The 23,739-nt window shown below is 41.1% G+C and overlaps 1 long non-coding RNA gene across 2 annotated transcripts in view; it reads right to left on the reverse strand.

Annotated features, from left to right (window-relative positions):
* LOC134519230 (uncharacterized) overlaps nucleotides 1-23,739 on the reverse strand; it is a 241,200-nt gene that overhangs the window by 44,697 nt on the left and 172,764 nt on the right. For both annotated transcript variants that reach the window (XR_010072167.1, XR_010072166.1), the window contains 2 exons: nucleotides 7,488-7,582; nucleotides 933-1,112 (listed from right to left, as the gene is read on the reverse strand). This is a non-coding gene — a long non-coding RNA (uncharacterized LOC134519230). The remainder of the gene's footprint in view (nucleotides 1-932; nucleotides 1,113-7,487; nucleotides 7,583-23,739) is intronic.

Here is a 23,739-nt window from a genome sequence, read left to right on the forward strand (position 1 = left end):
AGTGTTGTATAATCGTAGTCTTATAATTAAAACTAAATAGGTTAGAAATTATAAGGCAGAAGCAAATAAATGCTCAACAGCAGGTATACATATGGCTCAACACGGATCCGTGTGTGGTGAGGGGCGTTTGTGCGCAGGGCTGAACGTTGTGCTCAAGTCCTGTGCCTGCTATGGAATACCATTACGGCTTAGGAGGAACTGTGGTTATCTGAGGAGGCCTCAGGGAAATGAATTCTTTGCTGGGGCTGGCATGAGTATAAATTAACCAATTAAGGCACCTGTATCAATATAAGCATCCTGACTCATTGTTTAATGGGATAATTGGAATTCTGTACAGGAAATAAAGTTGATTACAAGGATCAAACAGAGGGAAAGCTCTCTAAGCATTTGTCTCTTGCTTGTGACAAGCTGTAGCTTAGGGGCCAGTGAATCTGTTATGAGGCTGCTGACGTGGAACAAACAGCAATATGGGCAGTGAAAGATCAGATCATTACTTTTTGATGCTCACAACAAAATTGTGGGCAGACTTGTCTACAAAGAAATAGACAAAGCTCTATATGTTTAGGAATAAACATGAAGTCTGTCTTCCAACTTTTTGTATCTGAATTCCCAGAGCACCCTAGTTTTACCTGATTAATTTTTCTTAATACAATGCAATTCAGCAGATGATTTCTCCTATCACTTTACATGCATCTATAAAATAGTTTGCAAGACAATTACAATCCTAAGTATGTATAGGCGTCTAATCCTTGGCTTTGATGGGTAGATTTGCCCATCAAAGCGTATGATGAACAGCTGGTGGAGAAGAAAAAATAAAAGAGACGAAGGGCTAGTTGGGTTCTTGAATCCAAGGAGGTATGAAGTGGATGATTTACTCTCTATAAACATAAGACAGACTGATCTCCAGAGGGAAGAACGGAAGGGAAATTCACCTTATTTTCAGGAAGCCATCTTTCACAAAAGGTCAGCAGGACTTTCACCAGAGTACGCTTGAAGAAGAAAAGGAAATGGCATCTGCGTTTCTTGTGTCCAAATGTATACTCTCCTTTGAAGGATTCGAAATATTTTTGTCCAACGGAAACTGAGGCATACTTAGCTTCTCTTTCATGTTTCTGAAAAGTAAGATTATTTGGGAAAAAAAAAAAAGAAAATCAAGTAAAATAAAAGACCTAGTGTTATCTCTTCTTCATGTGTCAGATGAAAGTTTTGGGTGCACCAGACGCCATATTTTATCTGGGATATCCACAGAGAAACAATAAAGAACATCTAACTCTCTCTTCATTTATTCCCATTCTCCTGCTGGTTTTTTATTGTTGGTTTTTCTTTTCTTGAATCTGGCAGCCACCATTGGAGATGGAGTTTGAAACCAGTTCCTAAAAAAAGGAAGGTATGGTATCCACTACTAAATACAGTTATACAGTAGCCAGAGTCCAAATATGCTTGGACTTGATGATCTTACAGGTCTTTTCCAACTTAAATGATTTTATGATTCTACGAATTTGGTACATACTGTCTTGGGAACTACTGACTGTGCTCAGGGATGGCATTAGACCCAGGAGGTTCCTCCAAAAAAGGCTGAGGCTCAAGCCTGGGCCCGTCCTCATCTCTCACCCTGCACAGGATAAGTTGCAGCACTACTTGATCCAGCCTGTGGAAAACTTGGACAACTGCCCTGCCTGCCTGCAAACCCACCTCTGCACTCAGGCAATTTGTCATTGAACAATTTCGCTAGTATTTGGTCAGCATGTTTTTCTGCAGTCGGCCCCTGTGATGCAGTGTGTTTCTCCCTAAAATCTATACTAAACTATTGCTCTCCACGTTCAGAAATCGTATTTGCAGAATGAAAGATCTTACTCCCACGTTAACCTTCTCTAGCGTGGTATTCTCCAAAATAAGGGAAAAAAACTGTGATCCCTTGAAGTTTTTATCTATAATACAGATATATTTTTTATATACATATATACAATTTATATATATTATATATAAAATAATATTCCACGTACTTGGAAGTAGAGTAATGAGTAGAAACACTCAACTGAAATATACTGGAAAACATGGAAATCTGAACGCTCGTACTTTACACTGCATTTCCTTACACTTCCCCATATTTACACTGCATTGTTTACTTTTTAATTCCACACCCTACTCTTTTGGGGACAAGGATCTCTAGAAGACTGCAGCTGTAATGCGCCATATCTCTCAGGATGTATTTCTTCCATGTGGTGTAGACCAAGAATCCTATACTTCAACGTGGGAACTGCATCAGCAGCCGGGAACCATGAAATAGAATAAGGACCAGTACTATAACTCTCTTTAGGCTACAGGAATTCTCTTCCATTTCAGGAATGTAAAAATATTTTATTTTGATTGAAGATGTCAAACATTTCTGTTCCAATTTAAAGGAACTCTGACATTTCAACATTTTGTCTGATTTTACATCAAAACCAAATATGAAAAGGAATGGAAATTCTCAGTTTCATAATAACTGACACTACCTAGGACACACAGCACACCACAGCGTTGTTGAAACTAACAATAAAATAAATAAAAATATTCCGTAAGCTCCAGAACACAAGATGAAATATCTACCTTTATTCTCCATAATGAGAGTCTATCCCCCTTAGCAAATTTCTATGATAAACATTGCCCTTTCGGGATCCGATGATTTTTGCAAATTGTACAAAATGAAACCAACGATTCTTCCTCAGAATTACACGCACAGAAATAAAGTGTGTGTGTGGGTGATGGAAACCGAGGACATGCAGAAATTTTTTAAATGAAACCGCATTGAATGTGCGTTAGGATCCCTCTGTAGAATAAAATTGGAAGAACAATCACATTAGGAGAAAAGGGTGATGAAAAAATATGCACTTTTTACAGGCACGCAAGAAAGTTAGTGTCTCAGCACATACTGGATTCTGCTTTGAAATTCTTTTTATTGACCTGAAGCTTAAACGAGTGGGATGACTCAAGGGTAATTGACAGGAGAGAGAGAAAGAAGTGAGATATTGTCGTATGTGCCCTGAGCTGTTTTCTAACCACAAAACCCTCCCATACATTATGTAAATGTATGCAGAACTCTTGTAATTAAATATTATAGATAAATCCTTGCTGAATACAACTATCGTGGCTTTCAGATATGCCTGTTCTGGAAAATCTCACCAAAAAACCCCCCGCCGCATCACAATACAAAGAATGTATTCTGCTCTTGGCATTTCATACAGTGTAAGGTAAAGTATACTCTATGTTGCCGCTTGCAGCAACAAAGCCAACAAGAGCAGCATGTGATTAGGACTCTGAAATCTCTCTCTATCTGAGATTGCTTTCTGAAATCAAATTCAGGCAGAGAGAAAAGGAGAGGCAAACAAGTTTACCCCAGCTCTGCAATAGTAAGTAATCAAGAGAACTACTTGAGGAACATTAAGTGAAGCACCAGATTCTTCAAATAATATGATAATTGAAACATGGGTGTTGAATATCCAATTATCTGCAGATCTGTCTTCTCTCAGAGAATGGAAAGGGCACAGAGGGGTTAGCCTGCGGTGAACGACACTGCAGGGGGAAAAAAAGAGCCAGTCTGTAAACTAGAGGACAAATCTCGCTCAACCTAAACTCTGTCATCAGCTATGTTGAACAGGCAGCCTTTTCAAATACATGACAAATGACACTGCTATTCATAGAGCAGGCATAACGCAGGTTGCCACGCTGTAAATTGTTACCAATACTGCCCCAGGGACCGAGAGATGTTATGTATTCAGCGGCAGAGCACCACGGACCGAAGGTGTGCTCAAGTGGAAATTACAGCCAATACAGTAAGAATTATCTAACAGTTATGTGTAACTAACCTTTACAGTTTGTTGCAAAAAAAATATGAACGTCTTGGCTTTCGGCATCTCTCTTTGCAGTTGCACTGCATTTCAGGAAATGAGAAGCCTTTCATCTCCGGCTATAAGGCAGTAATGTTTTGTTTTGATGTCAGGCCGGGGGAGCAGATTCATCCAAACACTTCACGTCAGCCCCTGATTTGCACAGCTACAGAGAAAGGGTGCACTTTCAGCCCATTTATAACCCCCGACTGTCTTTTAAAATGTATTTTAAGAAGGGCACAGGTTCACAAGCCAATCAGTTCAAGAAAGCTGTATGCATAAAAAAAAAAAAGGTGGGTAATTCTCTTCTGGCTTCTTCATGCAGCTTCATGGGGAATCTTGGCTTCAGGCCAAACAAGTGCAAAAGCAAAGCTTTATCCCCTCAGCATTTTAGCGAAGTGCACATAATACATCATTAAGGAAATTAGTGTTGTAACAGGTTTCAACTGATCCATCTTGGGAAGTCAAATGAGAACTAAAAATAGATCCTGTTTTCACTTTCCCCTGAGCAACACAGTGATTTGAAATCCTCCTTTGCCACAGGAAACAAACAAATAAAAAAACCCCAAAATTGGCAACTATTCAGTAAATATACGTGCTTATTCAGTATTTAAATTCAGGACCCAAGGAACTGTTTATTAGAGAGGGCCAATCAACATGCCTAGCAATGGTAGGAAATGGTAGTTTCCTCCAAGAAAACCCCTTCCTCTGTAGGCAGATGCTCTGTGGCATTTACAAAGGAAAACTCAGCTTGCAGGGTGCAACGCTTGTCAAAAATACCTCTGCAGAGAGGTGCAGAACACCTAAAGAGCCACGTACCGTAAGTATACCTATGTTTTAAGGGACAGGCAAAGTATAGGTGATGATATGAGCAGATACTTATGGGAATAAACAGCACAGTACAGTCTAAACGGTACAGATTGTAACTTCAACTTGAATTATGAAAAGGGGGGAAAAAAAACCCTTGGAAAATTCCTGCAGAATAGTATGGCCATCAACTCACTAATAAACACAGCAAGCATTTCAAAGCAGAAGAGCCCTAACCTTTATTGCCTTTAGGTTCGATAGGATTATATGCAGTTTCTCAAGTAACTGCTACTGGAGCTGTCGGAGATCAGTAATTGTATTTTCACCAATGGAAAGAAGCTGGTCTCACTTGAAAGTTTAGTACTTCCTTAAAATATTTATGTAATAAAAGTGGTCCCTGGCAAAGAAATCTAGATATGTTGAATGAGAGGACAACAAGAAAAAAAAAAGTAGCTAAGCATTAAGCTCCACTTTTAGTACATACTTTTTCCAAAAGCATAGTAACAAGGTATATGATTTCATAAAAACAGTTGAGATCAAATCCCTGAAAGAAGATTTCTGTTTCACTGAATGTACTTGACTAGCAGAAACCAGACTGTCCCTAAAAACACATGCATGTTAAATTATTTTTCTTAATGCCCGTTAGTAGAATTGGCAGCAAGTCACTAAAATTAATCGCTTTTTGTATCAGTGTTGCTAATGCAAGCGTGACGTTCTGCTTGCTTTTCCAAAGGTCATGTCTATGATACTCATCATTAGTGGCAGTTTCTCTACGTTTAAGGAGACAGCATGGTTATCACGACATCGAGCTAATTACGATTAGCTTGAAGGAAGCAAAGGATCCCTTCATCTCCAACTCTGTAGGACAAAAGGGAGAGGGAGAACAAGGTAAATGTTAATAACATTTTATATAAAAAGGTCTTGATTTTGTTCTGCTCATTTGGAATGATATGTGAAGAAAGTGAGAGGAGAGAAAGGGAAAGTATTTCCTGGCTCCTTAGAAGAATAACAAATAGGTTGTTAATTGGCAAGTGCTTAAATGGCTGGTTCTAATCAGGGTAAATGGGCTTGTTTTTCCAACACTGGGTCTCACATCAAAACAGCAAGAAACAATTGAAAAATCTCTGCTGAAGAAAGCAAGAGGAAGTGGGTTGTCACCAGCTGTTCAAAGACAAGATCCTGCAACAAATGTGTAGCAGCAGATGCCATGTGAAGCACAGGGAATGTAAATGTATATGAGTCATCCCATAAGCTTAGGGGGGGAAAAAGCTGCAGGCCAGATCCTGGGGGAAAATATTTTTGTGGCTTTAACCATTTCTCCACTTGCTTTGTACTTTCTTTGAGTACACAGTATATATTTTTTTTTTGAAGAACGTGTCCTTAAGCCCTGTTAAAGAGCCACCAGCACCAGGAAAGTTTCCTACAGAGATATTATGCTTTAGGCCTATCACATCAAAAAGGAGATGATCCAGCATCATTGTCTGTCCATCAGGGAAAGTAGTTTAAAACAGTTTCCCTCTTCCTCTCTCCTTTTAGACTAGACTAGACTAGAATATTTCTTTTGGAAGGGACTTACAATGATCGTCTAGTCCGGCTGCCATTTGGGCTCGTGGTAACAATAAAAATTGTTAAAAGGATAATTTTTATAATTTGCAACATTTAACTGATTTGTTTTCCAACATAGCTTCATAAATAAATAAATTTGCACACTGTGAAAAAAAATAGAAAATTGGTGTAATGGCACAAATAGAAGAACTATGCCCTGCATCCCACAGTGATAACCCCAGGGAGCCCATCTCAGGAAGGGTGTCCCTGGGCCAGGGAGTGAGTCCTTCTAACAGTTAAAGTACGATGGAACTTGAACTGCTGGTGACAGCAGGATGCATTCCAGGAGATTGCAGTAAAATCTTGTTTCTCTAAAAGAAATAGCAAGAAAGAGAGAGAGGGAGGAGTCCCAGACTCAGCTCCTGCCGTGGCTGTCCCAGCTATCCATATCTCAGCACTCTTATGCTCTAGTCATTATGAAATACACACAGATTTACGCAATCCCATAATCTTATAACAAAATAGGTCATCTAGGATTATCAAATTAATTGCAAAATTATCATCTTCTTTTTCCCCAGCAACACCAAGCACTCATGTAAGGTGGAAAAAAGAAGCATCAGCAGGAGACTCTGCATAGAGGTGGATCTACATTTGGAACCCATTTTTATGTCTTGTGCTACCGTGTTCCACCGTGACAGATCCCAAGGATTCCCTCCTGCCAGTCACCCTTGAGGCAGCCATACCTGATTTCTCCACCTAATTCACACTGCTTGACAAATCACAAACAAGGAGAGGCTTTACGGTGGTTGAGCTCTGGGTGGCTTTTTTTGCACTTCCAAGATGAACTGCAGGGCTGACTGGAAAACATTGATTTCATTTTGTGAAAATGTGTTCATCTTTTGATAATAGAGTCTTTCTTGGTTTAAAAAAAAACCACAACCAAACAACAAAATAGAGAGAGGGTGAGGAGGAAGGGCCCTCAGTAGCCAGTGATGCAGACATGCGGAGATTCACCTGTGACACAAGGGACACTGAGTGAGTATCAGCCCAGCGGGAAAACCATTATGCTCTGAGTTGCAGAGGGTCATGATTTTCAGACTCCTGCAGGGTGATCCCATGAGCCTGGCTGCAGCAGGGCTTCACGTTGAACTTCTCCCACATAATCCTGGGGAATCCATCAGTAGTCAGGGGGAGGCATACAAGGTTATAGTTTCCGTTGAGCTAATTTATTTACTTTTTAAGAAACAAAAAAACCAAACATGTTTGTACCTGGTCACAGGAAGAAGACTTGAGGACTGAGCTTTGCCATATCTCGTTACAGAGCACAGGCAGAGGCCAAGCATTAATAAGTCCTTCTTCTCTACCTGGACAAATTAAAAAGGAAAGGAATGAAATGAGCTCCTACTGCCCTTCATCCTTTGCTTGTCAGACAAGCAATTGAAAGAAACTGCTAGTGGCGTTAGACATGACTTGAGCCAGATTTTTCTGCAGGCCCATGATGTGGTCGCTGCTCTGATCATATTTCTCATGAGTCCCACCATGGGAAGGGATGGGGCAGCATGGGGGAGCCTGACAGCACCCACGCTTGTTCCTCAGACCTGGGAGGTAAATAAATTGTGAGATGACCAAATCTATGGCTCACAGTGTTTTGTTCTTCAGTGATGAAACCGGACTGCAAAGCAGTTATTGTATTTCCAAGGGAGGGGAAATCTAGCCTGGCTTGGTTTTGTCATAAGTGATAGATTTTATATTGTGCTTATGTACTTCTCCTAATCAAATTGGCATGTTGGTTCAAAATCAACCTTGCAGAAAAACTCTCATTTTCTTACCCATTTTGCTTTATTTATCACCTGGATTTACCAGGTTGTGAGATGATTTTTGTTTTTTTTTTTTTTTTTTGTAATTCTCTGACTAGGCCCATTTCTGCTTAGCTTATAAAAATTGAAACATCCATAGCCCAAGGTTGCAAAAGCAATGAATATTTATAATCCTATCTTCCCAGCACACTCAGAGGTGTCTCACAGCATGACTTCACATTAGGAATGTCCCACCTGTGGGGATCATTCAAAAAAACACAGATTACAAGTCTGTACAACATAGAACAAGGTCAATACCCAAATTATGGGAATTATCACCTTAAAAAAGGTTGCATATCTGATGATGCACTGCACCAACACTGATTTATAGTATTATACTAGCACGACTCTCCCCTGTGAAGATAGTATTTCAGCTATTAAGTTATGACAGTATTTCCCGGCTCTTGTTCTGAGCCTTCACATGAATAAGCCGCAAACCGCATAATGCACTCCTCTCACTGTTTACAAAGGTATCCCCTATCTCCAACAGCAAAGAACAGCTAGGTTTCTCACCTAGCACTGGAGCACAGGGAAATATTACAGTGTAAAGAACACAGTGACCGGTGACAAGTCACATGCAGGACTCCAATGATGAGAGCTGCTTAGAAAATACAGCAAATGAAACTGCGTGACCCTGCAGGTATCTTCTGGTACTCCATTGCAGATATATTTCCTTTCCTAGACTGAGGCCAGACTTAAGAAAACCGACTCGCACCCCTCCACCTCCAAAAATGCAAGTAAAACAACATTAATTCAGATGAGTTTCCTATTCGAGACAGAGCTATGAGGGGAAGAGTCAGTTTTAACGCTTGGCAGGCAAACACGGTTCCTTCCATTTTGCAGACAGGAAATTAAGGTGCAGCAGCAGCACTGGAATTAGAAACTATCTAGAGGCCATTTTAGGCCAAGAAAGTTTTGCCATTGATTTTAATGCACCAAGATATAATGTATCCTCTAGTATCCTGCCCTTTCCTATTTTCCCCAAACTTAGGGTGAACCATTAAATTGATGCTTGCCCTGTAAATCCCATAAGCTATTAACGTAGTTCCCTTAGCTGGAAGATAGATTAATGACCCAAAACTACTGTAAAATATTTGCTACTTCAGTGCAAATTAATATCATATTTTATCCTCATTTTATACCCACATCCAGCACTTCCTTCTGCAAAGGATACCAGAAGGAGCTGGACTTTTAAATGCCAAAGTTCTAAATCTTATCTTAAAATTTATAATAAAACTTTTTAACATATGAGTTTTAAATATCTGCGTTTCCATTTTTTATAGTTCTCTCACTTCATCTTTTTCTGCTAAGAACAAAGAAAAATTTTAAAACTCAGATGTGTTTAGGAGTTTTTTTTAAATACTATTAGTTTTAAAAATGCTTTACGTTTTTCAGGACTCCACTCTTCTACATAGTCCGTAGCTTGGGCTAAGACTAAAAATGAATTTTTTCCATTTTACTCAGGTTTAACTTCTCAGTTTTAAGGTAGGTAGTTTTAAAGTTTCTAGGTATTGTGTTCTATCCTGCCAATCTTTCTTGTCCACAGTCTCCTACCTTTTTAAAATTTTTTTTATTAAAATATCAATTCTTCTTCCACTGCCTAAATCAACATAGTTCGCTAAACACATTTCTCTGGTATTGGATGCAATTTCTTGAGGGAAAAAAAAAAAAAAAGAGAACATTAAAATGGCTGAATGCCTAAGAAACATGTTCTGTCATAGAAAACTCTGGTCAAGTCTCCTTTCTGTCAGAACTAAAACTTAAGGCAAGGTCTCCATACCTCAGGTGAGTACAGCAGGGTATTAGGTTTTCTGTTGATGGTGTTTAGGGGAAATAATGGAAGTGGCAGTGGGGGAAAAGGTAAAGTTTTTCTGTCACTGTTCCTTCTTGACAGCACTTTTCAAAAGCTTGGTCTTTGTTTGTAAACAGTAAAAACAGGTTGAAACTTAGAATCATAGAATCATAGGGTTGGAAGGGACCTCTGGAGATCATCTAGTCCAACCCCTCTGCCAGAGCAGGGTCACCTAGAGCAGGTGGCACAGGAACGCATCCAGGAGGGTTTTGAATGTCTCCAGAGACAGAGACTCCACCACCTCCCTGGGCAGCCTGTTCCAGTGCTCTGCCACCCTCAAAGGAAAGAAGTTCCTCCTCATGTTTAGCTGGAACTTCCTATGCTCAAGTTTGTGCCCATTACCTCTTGTCCTGTCACTGGGCACCACCGAAAAGAGATTGGCCCCATCCTCCTGACACCCACCCTTTAAGTATTTATAAGCATTGATAAGATCCCCCCTCAGCCGTCTTTTTTCCAGACTGAAGAGACCCAAATCCTTCATAAGAGAGGTGTTCGAGTCCCTTAATCATCTTGGTAGCTCTCTGCTGCACCCTCTCCAGCAGTTCCCTGTCCTTCTTGAGCCAGGGAGCCCAGAGCTGGACACAGTACTCCAGGTGCGGCCTCACCAAGGCGGAGTAGAGGGGGAGGATGACCTCCCTCGACCTGCTGGCCACACTCTTCTTGATGCACCCCAGGATGCCATTGGCCTTCTTGGCCACAAGGGCACATTGCTGGCTCATGGCCATCCTGTTGTCCACCAGGACTCCCAGGTCTCTTTCCACAGAGCTGCTCTCCAGCAGGTCAGCCCCCAACCTGTATCAGTGCAGGGGGTTATTCCTCCCAGGTGCAGCACCCTACACTTGCCCTTATTGCATTTCATAATGTTCCTTCCAACTTCCAACTTCTAGGAAAATTTCACTTTCCTTCTACACTTTGGGCCCTCAAAATTAAACAAAAAAAGTAAAAGTGTTATGAAAATCACAGAAAACAAACAGCAGTTTGGAATGAAACTATGCAATTTATTTTCTGCTCTATATTTGCTGTTATTATAATTTATGAAGAAAACATAGCCGCTTTACAAAGGCTTTATTGTTGAATCCTGATGCTCTGTTTTGACACCAGCATTAGGTACCAAATGACAAGGTAAGTTGAACACAGACTTGCAACCACATTCACTTACACTTGATCAAGCTGTCTTGTAAACCTCATTAGTTGTTATTGGGGATTGTTTTGGCCAAAACACTTTTCGGGAGCACATTTCAGACACTCACCTCTCTCTTTATTAGAAACATCCTTCACATCCAGTCTAAATATATTTGTGGCAAATTTATCCCTATTTGCTCTTGTGTCAACATTTTCCGCTTATTACTTTGTGGTTAGAGTACATGCAGCAAGCATGTGTCCTTCAGCATCTCTTTGGCCAAACTGAGGAGGTCAAGCTTTAAAAGAAAAGGGAAAGGACAATGTGCCTGACTACAGCTCCTTTGGTTTAACTCTGTTTTTCTTAAAGGCAGGTGACCAGAACAACACATGGTAATCCAAAACCACGGCCAACAATATCAGTGAGACCTCCTTCTCTCTCCTGCAGTACACCATTCAGCACATCCAGAGAATCTCATTAATCACTTTCATGGCTGCATGACATTTGTAGTTGGTAATCAACCTGTTACTTGCTACCATGCACCTGCCTTTCTCCACTTATAATCTCCAGACAATAAACTCCTAACCTCAAAGGAAGCATTTTTGATATTAGTCTCCAAAGGCATTCCTGGAGCTTTATCATCAGGTTTCAACTGCCCTGTTCCTTAGGGTCTTTTGACCCCTCTGACACACAGTCATCCCCTGCATAAACAAGTTTCATCAGCAAACTAATGTCATTCTTTCTGGAGATGTTAGTGAGATATTAAGGAAGCTCATCTTTCTGTTCTCTGATGTCCTGGTGGCACATCTGTCAAGAGGTCCTGGCCATGCAAATTCTAGTTTGCCTGCTTTTGGTAGATATATATATCGAATCCTACACCCCTGCCCTTCCTTCTATCTCCAGATCCTCATACCTTCTCTCTTGGTCCCTATATGGTCCCTTTTACTCCTCAAGTAGTTGCTCCTGACTGTAGGAGTTGTATCTGCTCCCTTTGCCAGGCTAGTGGTTCTTCCTTCCCCTCCTGCCACCCCATTTCCCAATTCTGCTCTTTCTCTTTGTGCTTCAAAGCAGCTGATGCGCTCCAGAGTCCTCTCTGCTCTACTAGCCAGTGTCTTCTCTGTCTTTGTTTGCATGTTCCTGCGGATTGTCCTTTCTGTCTGTGGATCAACCTGCCACATCTTCCTGTTTAACAAGGGTCTCCAAGTCTTCCTATCTTATCGTCTTTCCCACGATTTCTTCAGTGGTCACCCAAATGCCATTATTTGTGTGACTGTGCTGTTAGTTCTTCTCCCTTCCAGTTTGTGAAGGTACACTGGCAGATGAGGTTTAGCTCAATGAACTGACCGTGAGAAATTACTGGACATGGCAGAAATCAGAGTGAGAAAGTAACAAGCGTCTTGGATAATGCTGTGAAGAATGACCGAATTTCACAGGTGGTTAAGGCGGAGTGATGTGAAGATGGACAAGTCTCACGGATAATGGAGGGGAGAACTGGGGACATTTCAAAGAGTGAAACCTTGCTAGGCCTCCAGGGACTGGTAAATGATGGGCTAGGTAACCCTATGAGAAACCCCAAGTTTAGACACAGAGGTAGCAAAAGTGAGACCTGTGGGAAAAAAGTAATCAGGGCGGGTTTTGATTTGAGAGGAGACAATGGTGGAGAAAGAGAGGTGATCAAGGTGAATGGGAGAACAGGCATGGTAGATGGAGAGGAAGGGGACAAAAGGGAGCAGCTGAGTTGCTGGTCAGTATGCTTGAACCCTGTGCCTGGTCGCCGCAATTCATCCTATCTTCTCATTCAGCTCTCTTCCTAACTATTTTCTGTGTAAGGATTTGGCTTTGCCTAACACAGGAATTATTGCACGGACCCTTCGTGTGAGAAATAGCTGCAGTCAGGCATCTGCTGTTGGATGATGTATTGCCCACAGCTTCTGCATCCTGTCATCCTTGTTTGCTTCATTTTTGCCTTTGAAGTTAGGAAAGAGAGATAAAAGACTACGGAAGCAAGAGAGGTAGCAGTGTAGGGAACATGAAAAATTTCAGAACAACAAACTCCCCCATAAAATCCTATCCAGACACTGCTGTTTATTGTTATTGGTTCATTGGTGCCCAAGCTGCTAAGCTTTTTGGCAGGGAAAATCAGAACATACTGGACTCCACTCTGCTGTAGCCAGCATGCTTCCAGTACCCAACGTAATTAGTTTAATGCCAGCTCGAGTATCTCTGCACTGCAGCATTGCCATACTCTGTCTCAACAAGGAAGCTAGAGAGCTAAACAACTACACCTCCACCCAAAGCTTCCTCTTGTTCTTTTGTCCTAGAGGTAACCCTACAAGCAGCACTCACGAAAAGAAATTAAAAAAAAATAATTCACAGTAGTATTGCCTCTGATATCTCAGTAACTCTAACTAATAATCTCAATAAATTAGATTTGAAGTCCCAGCAGAAGCTTTCACAAAAGCCACTGAGACCTAAGCTATCTTATAAAATACTGACAAGAGAAGAAAAAGGAAACTAACTAAACCAAAAAAATACATTCTTTAAGTTTCAAGCTTGATTTAATAATTGAAACATCACGTTCACTAGCATTACACGTGACATGCTGTGGCATGGCTTCTCTGATGTGCCAAACTCACAGACAACTCCCTGGTTCCGATGTTATTAGCCTGCTAACTGGCACTCGGTGTGTCTTAATTCTGCTGTTTCCAGGGAAAAATAAAGTCATGGCTATAAAACATGGTGTAGATACCCATGCATTGCACTTGTCTTTCCAACAGAGCCTTCCCAAACGATCAGTTTACAAAGGCCCACCCCATTTGGCTGGTACCATTCTCTTGAAATCCAAACTGCTTGAGAAGATAAATTATTGTTAGTACATGCATAACCCCTGGCATATTTTTCCCACTGAAATGTGCTACAAAACACATTTCCAGTGACTGGCGGGGAAAGAAGGATTGGCGTTGGCTGCCACTAGTGACAGGTCCCTTCCTCCAGCCTTTTGCCTGAGTTGTGCAAAGCCCCCGTGACAATTTATCCACACCCATGAAGTCAGACTTGAGGAAAATGTCGACCTGGGCTCTTGGGTACTTCTACAAATTCTTTCAACTTCAACCTGTGAAAAAGGTGCTGGCTTTCGACTGTTAGCAATTAGCTCAGTGTGAGAGGATGACAAGGAGGAGACTCTGGGCTCTCGTTCAGTAATGATACCACTGCTCTCAGTTTGTCAACCAGCCAGGGACAAACAGTTTGTTGTGCAAGTGTTATCGTTGTACCGAGCAGATCCCCAGTGTCACACTACAGCTGGCGAAGAGCAGAAACAGAAGCAGCTCCATTAAAAGCTCGCACTGCGCATCAGCCTTTGAATGGGACACGCTTCCCACGTTTGTAATCTTCACTCTGGCTTCCCCACGTCTCCTGTGCAACCCCAAGTTTTAGAGTATCGCCTTTGCAGGTTTCCAGCCTCCTGAAAAAAGACGTTTAGCAGTCACACAGCGAGAAAGCTATCTTTTCCAAAACGTTACATTTAAGATTGATTCAGAATTTTAATGGAGCGGGACCTCAGCTGAGAAAAGGGAGAAATTGAAGTTAATTAAAGTGCTGTCCAGTTGGAACTTGAAAATTCTTCAGTCAGGGGAATATATCATACCGTGCCTCTTCTCACGTACATTGAAAAATAGAAACTGCCGTGGATTTAATTAAAACTTTGACTTAGTTTTTAGTTAACACTCTTTACGTGATTTATTAATACTCAATCAAGATGCAAAGTAATGACCCCTATCATGAAAAAGAATGTTTTCCTCCATAATAACAATCTATGTGATTTTTTGTTGGTTTTGAATTTAGTCAGAGTTTTTTATAATCCCTGGGGAAAGCTGGAGAACATAAACATTACTAGGTCAGCCAGTTTAAATTTTCCGTATTCACTTGATTACAAGGTGGAGTGTTTTGCTTGCTACATTTTGCTCGATAAATTTTGGTTGTTTCTCAACAACAAATTTCAAGCCAAAAAGTCGTATTTAGGGACCGATACTTGGAGATTGCACAAACCTCTTTCTGCATCAAAGCCCACAAGTCAAGGTCCATCACCAGTGAGGGACTATGCTGCAGCTAATCTGTCTGTGGGCCCACCTCGAAGCACCACTGCACTTCATTATAATCACTCCGTGGTTTCCCCATCAGCTACAGAACCCAAATCCCGTCTCACCAAATACACCGGTATATCATTAACAAAAATTCAAACACACTCCCTCTCCCAACTATTGGCACAACAATTCAGAGGCTTTTGGCATCAAGAGCAGTAGCTTTCATACTAGCATCCTGCAATTCTGGTGCTGTGTTATGAATAAAGGACGAATGCAGAAGCACTGCAGGGGTGGATAACTCAACCCACAGCTGCTCTGACAGCAGCAGAGAGTGACCTGAGCAGGTCCCACACTGCAATGGCATAGGTCTGAGTCTGGTGGGCTCTGCTCATTCACATACTGTGCCACACCAACAGGGCCACATTGTTTTCAGAGGCTGTTTGGAGAGTGTTGATCGAGCTGGGATGGCACGTGGCCCAGGCTAATAAGATGCTCCAGAGAGTAGCTGATCTCGAGCTGGTGTCTGCACTGCCCTCCCAGGCACGGGCATGCCGAGGAGCTCAAAACGGACCATGACAATCAGTTTTCATCATCTGAACCCTCTGTGCTGATGGATTGGATTCACTTTTGCAAATTGAAAATAAATGCCTCTGGCCTAATTGCCAAGTCGAACGTACGAGCTGAAGCCACTGCCTCCCTGCTTGCCTCAGTGGTCAGGGAAAATGGTTAAACAACCACATTATGGACACACAGTGTGCCTCCAGTTACCAGCACTCAGCAGCAGAGGAAACTTTTGCCCTTCTAACTTAACTGCTTCCCCAGACCCATAAAGAGATGCTGTGTTTCTTCCTATAGTCTCCATTAGCACAGTACAAATCAGAGCACACTCACCCAAGCCTCCTAAACCGGTAAATAAAAACTCACCCACGGTCTTTAAAAATATACATACCAAAAAGATTGTAGTTAAAGCAAAAATCAGTGCAGGGTCCACTTTCACCCAGAGAGGCGAATGACATGTCAAAAGACACGTAAGGCTTGGAAGAATGGGATAATGAAAGAAAAGCTTGTATCCAGTAGCTGCCTGGAAGCCCACAAGGTCGTTGTGTAAGTACCATCTTTTCACAGGGTAATCTGTAACCCAGGCAACCCAGACCTTTTTAAAGGTGAAGGGATTGGAAAATAAGGTCTCCACTACCTACAGCCCGAGATAACCATCACGAAATAGCAGAGGCGTAGGCAGGGGGACATATCTGGTAGGAAGCAGATGGGAAGAGGCTCAGGAGGCTGCAGAAGGGTCAGAGTCAGGCAGCCGTGGAAAGGAAAATGCTCGCGCACCTACACATCTGCAACCTGCACCACTGCCCGCTTACAGGGTCTGTTGTGTTTCTGTCTTTGTCTTGGGTTGATCTGTGGGTTTTATACATTAAAGTGCAGTCAGAAAAAATACAAATAAGAATAAAAGTATTCTAAAAGAGGTTTATCTCCATCAGTATTATGAGAGAAATCAGGAAAGACCACAAAGAGCTGCTGCTCTCTGCCACTGTCCCCCACTCCCAGCCTCAGCAGTTATGATTTTATGTCACATCAAAGATTCATACAATATGGATTTAGATGCAAGAAAATGTTTCCTAGATTTTAGACAGACTATACTCTTCATATTAACAGTTTTTTAATCTTTGTGGATTTTCATTGTTTCATGTCCTTTGCAAAAGAAAAGGAAAAAACTCACAATAATTCCTTAAAATAATGAAACATTTCTTTTGATGTTTTCTGTCCTGTAGACAATCTCACATAATGAAAGAATATACAACACAAATTAATCCCCCAGTTTAACATAAAATGTGGTGGATAAATCCATAGAAAGCATTTAAGAGTATTTCCATGTGTCTAGGGTAAACCAGAAAAATAGATAAAAAGGCTCAGTACACCTTTTAATGTTAAAAAAAAAAAAAAAAGAAAAGAAAAAGAAAAAAAAAGAAAAAAAAGAAAAAAGAAAAAAAAAGAAAAAAAAAGAAGAGAGAGGAAATCCACTGGTACGGGGACTGAAATTAACAAATCAGTGCTCCTGAAATTAATTTTTCACATTCATAGTAGTCCAGAAAAACTAAATTTAAGGTGATGTGGTAAAGAGAAACATAGCCCTTTCTAGAGCAGGAGTGCTGACAAATATGCGTGTTGTAAGTGAAAAGGACACGTTAGAACAGTCATTCAACAACCCTAGGAATCTTCACTTAGAAAAAATGCTTCTCTCTAGAAATTGTCTACTCCAGCGTTCGAATGTTCAGTAGGCTTATTTCACGTTAGCCTGTTCTAATCAACAGAAATTAACTGACTGTCTGTTTTAGAAGCATCAGATACACGCTCTTACCTACGACGGTGAAACCCCCGCAGGGCCTGAGGAGGTGCCACCTCCCAGAGGTCTCTGCAGAAAGCAGAGGTCCCGCAGTGGCACAGCCTCTCCACCGAGGGCACGCACACAACAGAGTTAGCGCCTCTGACAATTCAGAAAGGAGTCAATTTAAATGAACCCCCACCATATAAATGGTAGCCTGAAAGATTTGTTCCACGACACACGCACTCACCGCTCATAATCGGATGAGTCTGAATATACACCACAAACATCTGCCAAGTGCCTAGACCAGCATTTGCAGTAGTATTAACTGAGTAAATTTACAGGGAGTTCACTCAAACTACAACAGGGTCGTGAATATCAATCTAGAGAAGGCCAAAAAAGATAACAGGTTTATCACATGGAGTCAGTCCCCATCTTGTAGGTAACGCAGTGGGTCAGGCACATGTACACAAGAAAATTCTTTTAAAAAGAACAAGAAACAAAAAGCTGAGGGGAAGTCTGTACGCAATACCATGCCAGTGAATGAGTTATTATAATAGCAAGCTCACGTTCTACTTGCTTCAGTTTCCTATTCCTCGTGGAATTAAGTAGTTAGAAAGGGTGGATGATACCTTGTGGCAGAAATAGGTGAATTAAAAGGAAAGAATGAGGAAAGTAAGAAGGGGAAGGGAGGCAATCAAGAGAAGGCTGAACAACCGTTGCCAATTCATTGACCTTGGTATATTCTGTTAGATTTTTAAAACACTTTTTTTCCTTCAAAAATAGTCATCATTGGCCACATGCCTGGATGAGTCAAAAAAGACACATGGGCACACATCAGACAGAGAGATTTAACATATTGTCATTGTTCTCTGGAAATGGTTTCAGATAATGGGTGTTCCAGAACAGAAAATTCTTCCTTTGGTCCAAATATTACAGAAAATATTTAGTTTAAACCAGTCTGCCCGTGTGTTTTCACTATAACCCTATATTTTTGACTGTAATGATAGCAGCCAAAAATCTATGAAATAAACAATGGAGGGAAAACTAGGGCATCAATCATACTATGGAATGAAAATACAATCCAAGCTACTTTTAACAAATGCTCACCCAGCATTTATGCAGTTCTGTGTTTCTTATACAGACACTTTGACGCTGCTAAATAGACTATGCTGATTTTTTTTTTCTTCCAAAAGAAGTCATAAATTAAGCAGCCGATCGTGCTCAGAGTAAGGTTATGATCACTGTACTGTATGTCAAGTCATTCTTTCAGACTCTGCGCTAAAAATACAACTTCGCGAAAATCCTTGCTACTGCTAATAACCCTGTGAAGTTCTTTGAAGTGCAGTGTGACTGTCAAATATGTCAGTTGCCGAGGGAGCCTCTCGCGGTGCTCAAGAATGAAATATTAGATTTGTAAGTAAGGAAAAGCGGAATAGAGACGTGCTGACACGGAATTGCACATGTTCGATAGTCTGTTCACCAGTGCTTGAGTTGGATACACAAACATCGGATGCCAGAGGTAGATCAAAGTGCCCCAGGTTGCCCACGAGCCCTGCGCGGCAAACAGGGATGCTCAGAGCCATCTGAGAGTCCATCTGCACTAAAGTCTTTGCAGAACAGAGGGCAAAATGCAGACGTAGGCATTAAGGGAATAGCATGGGGACGCAAGTATTTGGAAAAATAATTGAGCAAATCAAATTGAACAGAGCGACCCTGTGGTTCGAGCTATCCCTCAAGCCCTTGGGTTGAATGTCGCATCTCCGGCGCATCCAGTCGCAGGTTGTAGTTCTGCTGTTTGGGGAGGGCGTCTCGCAGCCTCTCCCCCAGAGATAAGGTTTTTACAGGATACAAGAATAACAGCCCCAAATGCTGGTTGTCAGGACCAGTTCCTAGTGCTCTGCATTATATGGGACAGCATCTGAGGCACTTTGATTATGACCCTGTTATGTTAGCCACTACCCAACACACTGTGAAACCCCCACTTCAAAACTGAAAATACCAACATCCCTCACACTCAGACAGCTTTGACTGTGCTAAGCATTTTTTCAATAAATTAGGAAAAAACTGAGCACAGGAAGAACATTTAGTCCTTCTCATTTTCAAATTCTAACTATGCTTCTTAACCACTGACGGCAAAATAAAATCATGTCAGAGTACTTCCAGTTCGCTTCTTCTTTTGTAACATAATGCAATGCATTCTTTGTTTCTTCACCTCTAAAGTCATAAAAGAAGCTGCTGTCATGCTGCAGACAAAACTAGATTTTTGCTCTTATTCCCATTCTCAAGATACTTCCAGTCAAGTTAAATCTGAGATAGTTTAGAGATTGCTGTTTTTTTAACGTAATAGCTTAGCTCTTAAAAAGCTGACATATTTATTTTAAGGAAATAAAACAGAACAGTTTTGCTTCTCTTTCTAATATCTGAACATTAAAAGTATTGCGGTATGCTTTTATTTTCCAAGGTTCAAATCTCACTCAACCAGACTGTTACATTTTTCATTTAATTTTTATATTCTATATAAATTTGAATCTATCTTCCCAAATTCCTCCCAATTCGTCGGCACGTGCTATACTCCTCAAAGTCACTTTGATTGTTATTCCAGCTGGTATACACTTGTTTGATACATTTTTTTGGGGGGTATTGTCACAAGAGACTGCCACCCTGGCAAGCGACTCCAGGGTGGAAGAGATCATCAGGTTGGCGAAAGGTGAAAGACGAAAAGCTGAAGTCCATGAAATTGTAAATCCTACCACAGTTAAGCTGAAAATGCACGCCAAGCATGGGCCAAGACACAAAGCCATGTGATTAAAGGAGACAGTGTCAACGTTTCATTTAACATTGCCTGGATTTTATATCGCAGCCTTAATGTTGCTTAAACCAAATATTAATATCTGGCTGTCAAAGGGTGAATTTGCTTTATTTAAAAGTAGCCATACCGCTAAGGAAAGCTGAGGGAAATTACTGGCCTGTAGGGTTAGGCAGGAAGAGCATTAGTCCCACCCTCAGTAACGCATGGATGTCTGTGAAAGACATAAGAAATAATCAGAGTTTTTAGAAAGAAGAATATCTGTACCAGTGTGCAGATTAACCTTATAATCTTGTAATGAGTTCCATAGATCTTTCAATTCGTACGAACGATAACTTTCAAAGAATCTGTTAGAAATAATGAAGTTATGATTAAATGCAAATAAGGAAAGCATGCCAAACCTCAGGCTGAGGTGGCTGGCTAGCCACTGGAATAATATCTTCTCATAGAAACATTTTTACACACTTAAACTAACAGGAGGTTGGAATAATTGGTTGGAAAGTTTCAGAGGAAATAAACTTTCACTGGAAAATACCATTTTGCGCCTAGGGGGTTTCATTCAGAAAGTTCATTTGGCGTTCAAGCACTCCACTCCAGACAATTCATGTCCAGGAGCAGGAGTACCACATCTGCACCACGTCCAAGCTAGCAGCCTTGTCAGCGCATTAACTCGAGCTCTGTATCACAGGAACGCAGCTCCCTGGCCCTCTGATCCGAGCAAGCCCACCCAGATCCGCACGGCACAGCCTGCTCTTCCCAATCCGGGTGCGCTGCCTCCTCCCCGAGCTGCCACCCTCTCAGTTGGATCTGCCTCGAGCAAACAGATGAGCCCTCACTGATGAGTCTTTTAAAGGAGTCTCACACTGCCGTGTATTACAGATTGTAAGACACACCTTATTAGAGCTCATTTGGAGCATTTCCTCAAACAGGAATCTTACTGCTGCTTCAGTACCTGTCGCAATTCATCAATGTTGATTTTTTTTTAAACTGGCATCCATTGTATTTATTTGTTGATTTTTTTTTCAATATTTACACAGTATGTAATGATCCACTAATAGTTCATTAAGTGCTTGGAGTTCATTTATCTTGTTACAAACCAAAGTAGGAAATCTCCAAACTGTTTCACAAGAGCTCATAGCCAGAGATTTTATCGGCTGTGGATGGATCAGTATGCAGGACCAGTGTTTTCAAAACTCCTCAGTTCCGTGTCAAATAACCAAGAGAAAGCCCTGGTTTTTATAACCACAAGCACGATCTCGCCACTCCACCCCGGAGGCTGCAGGGCAGGTGGCTCTTTGGAGCACAGGTACTGAACTGCCCCTGTGCTAGGTTGTCCCTCTGGTTCCCATTTGGCTGGTCGCTTTTCTCACCACCCTCATTTCACGGCCAGAACAACGAGTCTCAAGTCTTCCTGAGGGATACTGAACGATATTGCAATACAAATAAATAATATTAACAGCAAGACTGCTGAAACCCTCTGAAAGAGAAGCAAAGGAAGACTGTTCAGACCATTACACCTGTAGGTACCATCACACAGTTATCTTAAGTCCTTGTTCCTTGTTTCATCATCAACCGACACATTTTCTGGTATCCGTCTATAGCTGGGTTGTGCTAGCAGCCACTCCTGGATATATTCTCACCAAACCCGCTGGAATCAGCCGAGTTATTCCAGCTTTACCTGGTTGTTACAGAAAGGGGCCCACCTCTATGCCACGTGTTGGTGCAAGGCAACGCAGCCATTATAAGATCATAGCAATAGACATCTGTACTTCACAGAGTATCATGTTCACATACTGCTGCAGGTAATAAATACACTTTACTGTGACTAAAGAGGTAATGAGATTTTTCTGGAGCTGGAGATTATTAAAATGCTTTGAGGTGAATTATTTGATTTACTTTATGACCTTTTTTTGACTGGTTTGAAAAGTTGAATGTGCTAAAATTAGCTTCAGAACGCTGTATTGAAACGGAAAGAGAAAACCTATTATCTTTTCAAGGTTCTCCCTCTTTTTCTCACAATAATTATTTGATGAATTTCGCAGAAGATAATAAGAAATTTCAGGTTTGAGCTTCTTTTTTCAGAAAAAAAAATGTTTTGTTTTAGGAAATTAAAAAATTTGCTCTAATTCTGAATTGACTTAGAAAGGAAATTTCATACTTCCATTTCTTAATGATAAAACCATATATAATAATAGTAGCCACTCCTTTGTTAGTTCTTAGGAAAAAAAATAAAAAAAAAGAACTCAGGTATTACTATTTGATATTCTTTTCTAATTCCTAGTTCAGGTATTTAAAACTGTATGTCTGTGACATCTGCGTGCCACAAACATTCACATTTTACCCTGTGTAAAGCAGAAATTCTCACCTAGACCCAATGAAGCATTGCAGCTGAGTGCAGGAGTTAACATTCACTCAACACCACATCCAACCCCAGCTTGTATCTGAACAGCCCAGGGGACACGGGGAGGTCAGCAGCAGACTGCAGAGTGCCAGGAGATCGGTGCCTTTGCCATTCCGTGCTCCCACACGCTTAGAGATCAGTGACACTTTTGAGAATTGGCATTAAGAAGACTTGGCATCAGAACATTATTTTTCTTCCTCGTCTTCCCCAAAATGATTCGGCACTTTGGTCGTATACACACAAACACATGTTTTCATGTTGTTTCACTCCTGAGTCCAGGAAACATTCTCCCTGGCTTAAGGAGGGAGAAAGGAGGAAAGAGCTCAGTTTTGTCATCCTCCATCACACTGATTTGCCAGTTTATTCTGCAAGTACTTCAACTGGGGCCAACAAACCTGCATGCATGGAGTAGTACACTAATGAGGTTAAATAAGGTTGGCAGATTCATGTCATGCAACAGGTAATAATATCCATTTATTATTCAGAAATCAAAAAAGTAGATACCAGAAAACAGGAAAAGACAGGAAATATCTGACAAAACTTTGAATGAAGAGATGGGCCTTGTAGACCTCTAAAGGCTAGTCCCACAAGCTCCATGGTCAGCAGCTCTCCATCGCATCTCTGCTCTCAGTTGGGAGCACTGAGACAACCAGCAAAAGCTGCCAGAAAATCACTACCTGAGGAAGTACCACCCTCCTTGATTTCTTTGATTTAGAAATTATTCCTGACAAGGGCTGAGCAGATAATTGGTTTATAAGAAGAATTCCGAGTATCAGAACTTCAGCAGCTCTGAAATGTCCCTCAGCAAGCAAACAACTAACTCTTCCACCCACTCAGTACACCCCCACTTGTGAATTGCAATTAGCATTGCAAATGCCTTTCCTTTTTCAGAACTATTGATTGTGCTGTTAAATAGCAGCATCGAATTAAAATGCCTAGAAATCTGCTTTAGCTTCCATTCCCCATTATCTATCTCTCTATCACTCATCTATCTATCAAAAAACCTTCCAACTCTATACAGCTACCACCATTACACAACTTTCTAGTTACGAACAATATGTATTATTCA

Source organism: Chroicocephalus ridibundus, chromosome 1, assembly GCF_963924245.1.
Source record: "Chroicocephalus ridibundus chromosome 1, bChrRid1.1, whole genome shotgun sequence".
Classification (NCBI taxonomy): Eukaryota; Metazoa; Chordata; class Aves; order Charadriiformes; family Laridae; genus Chroicocephalus; species Chroicocephalus ridibundus.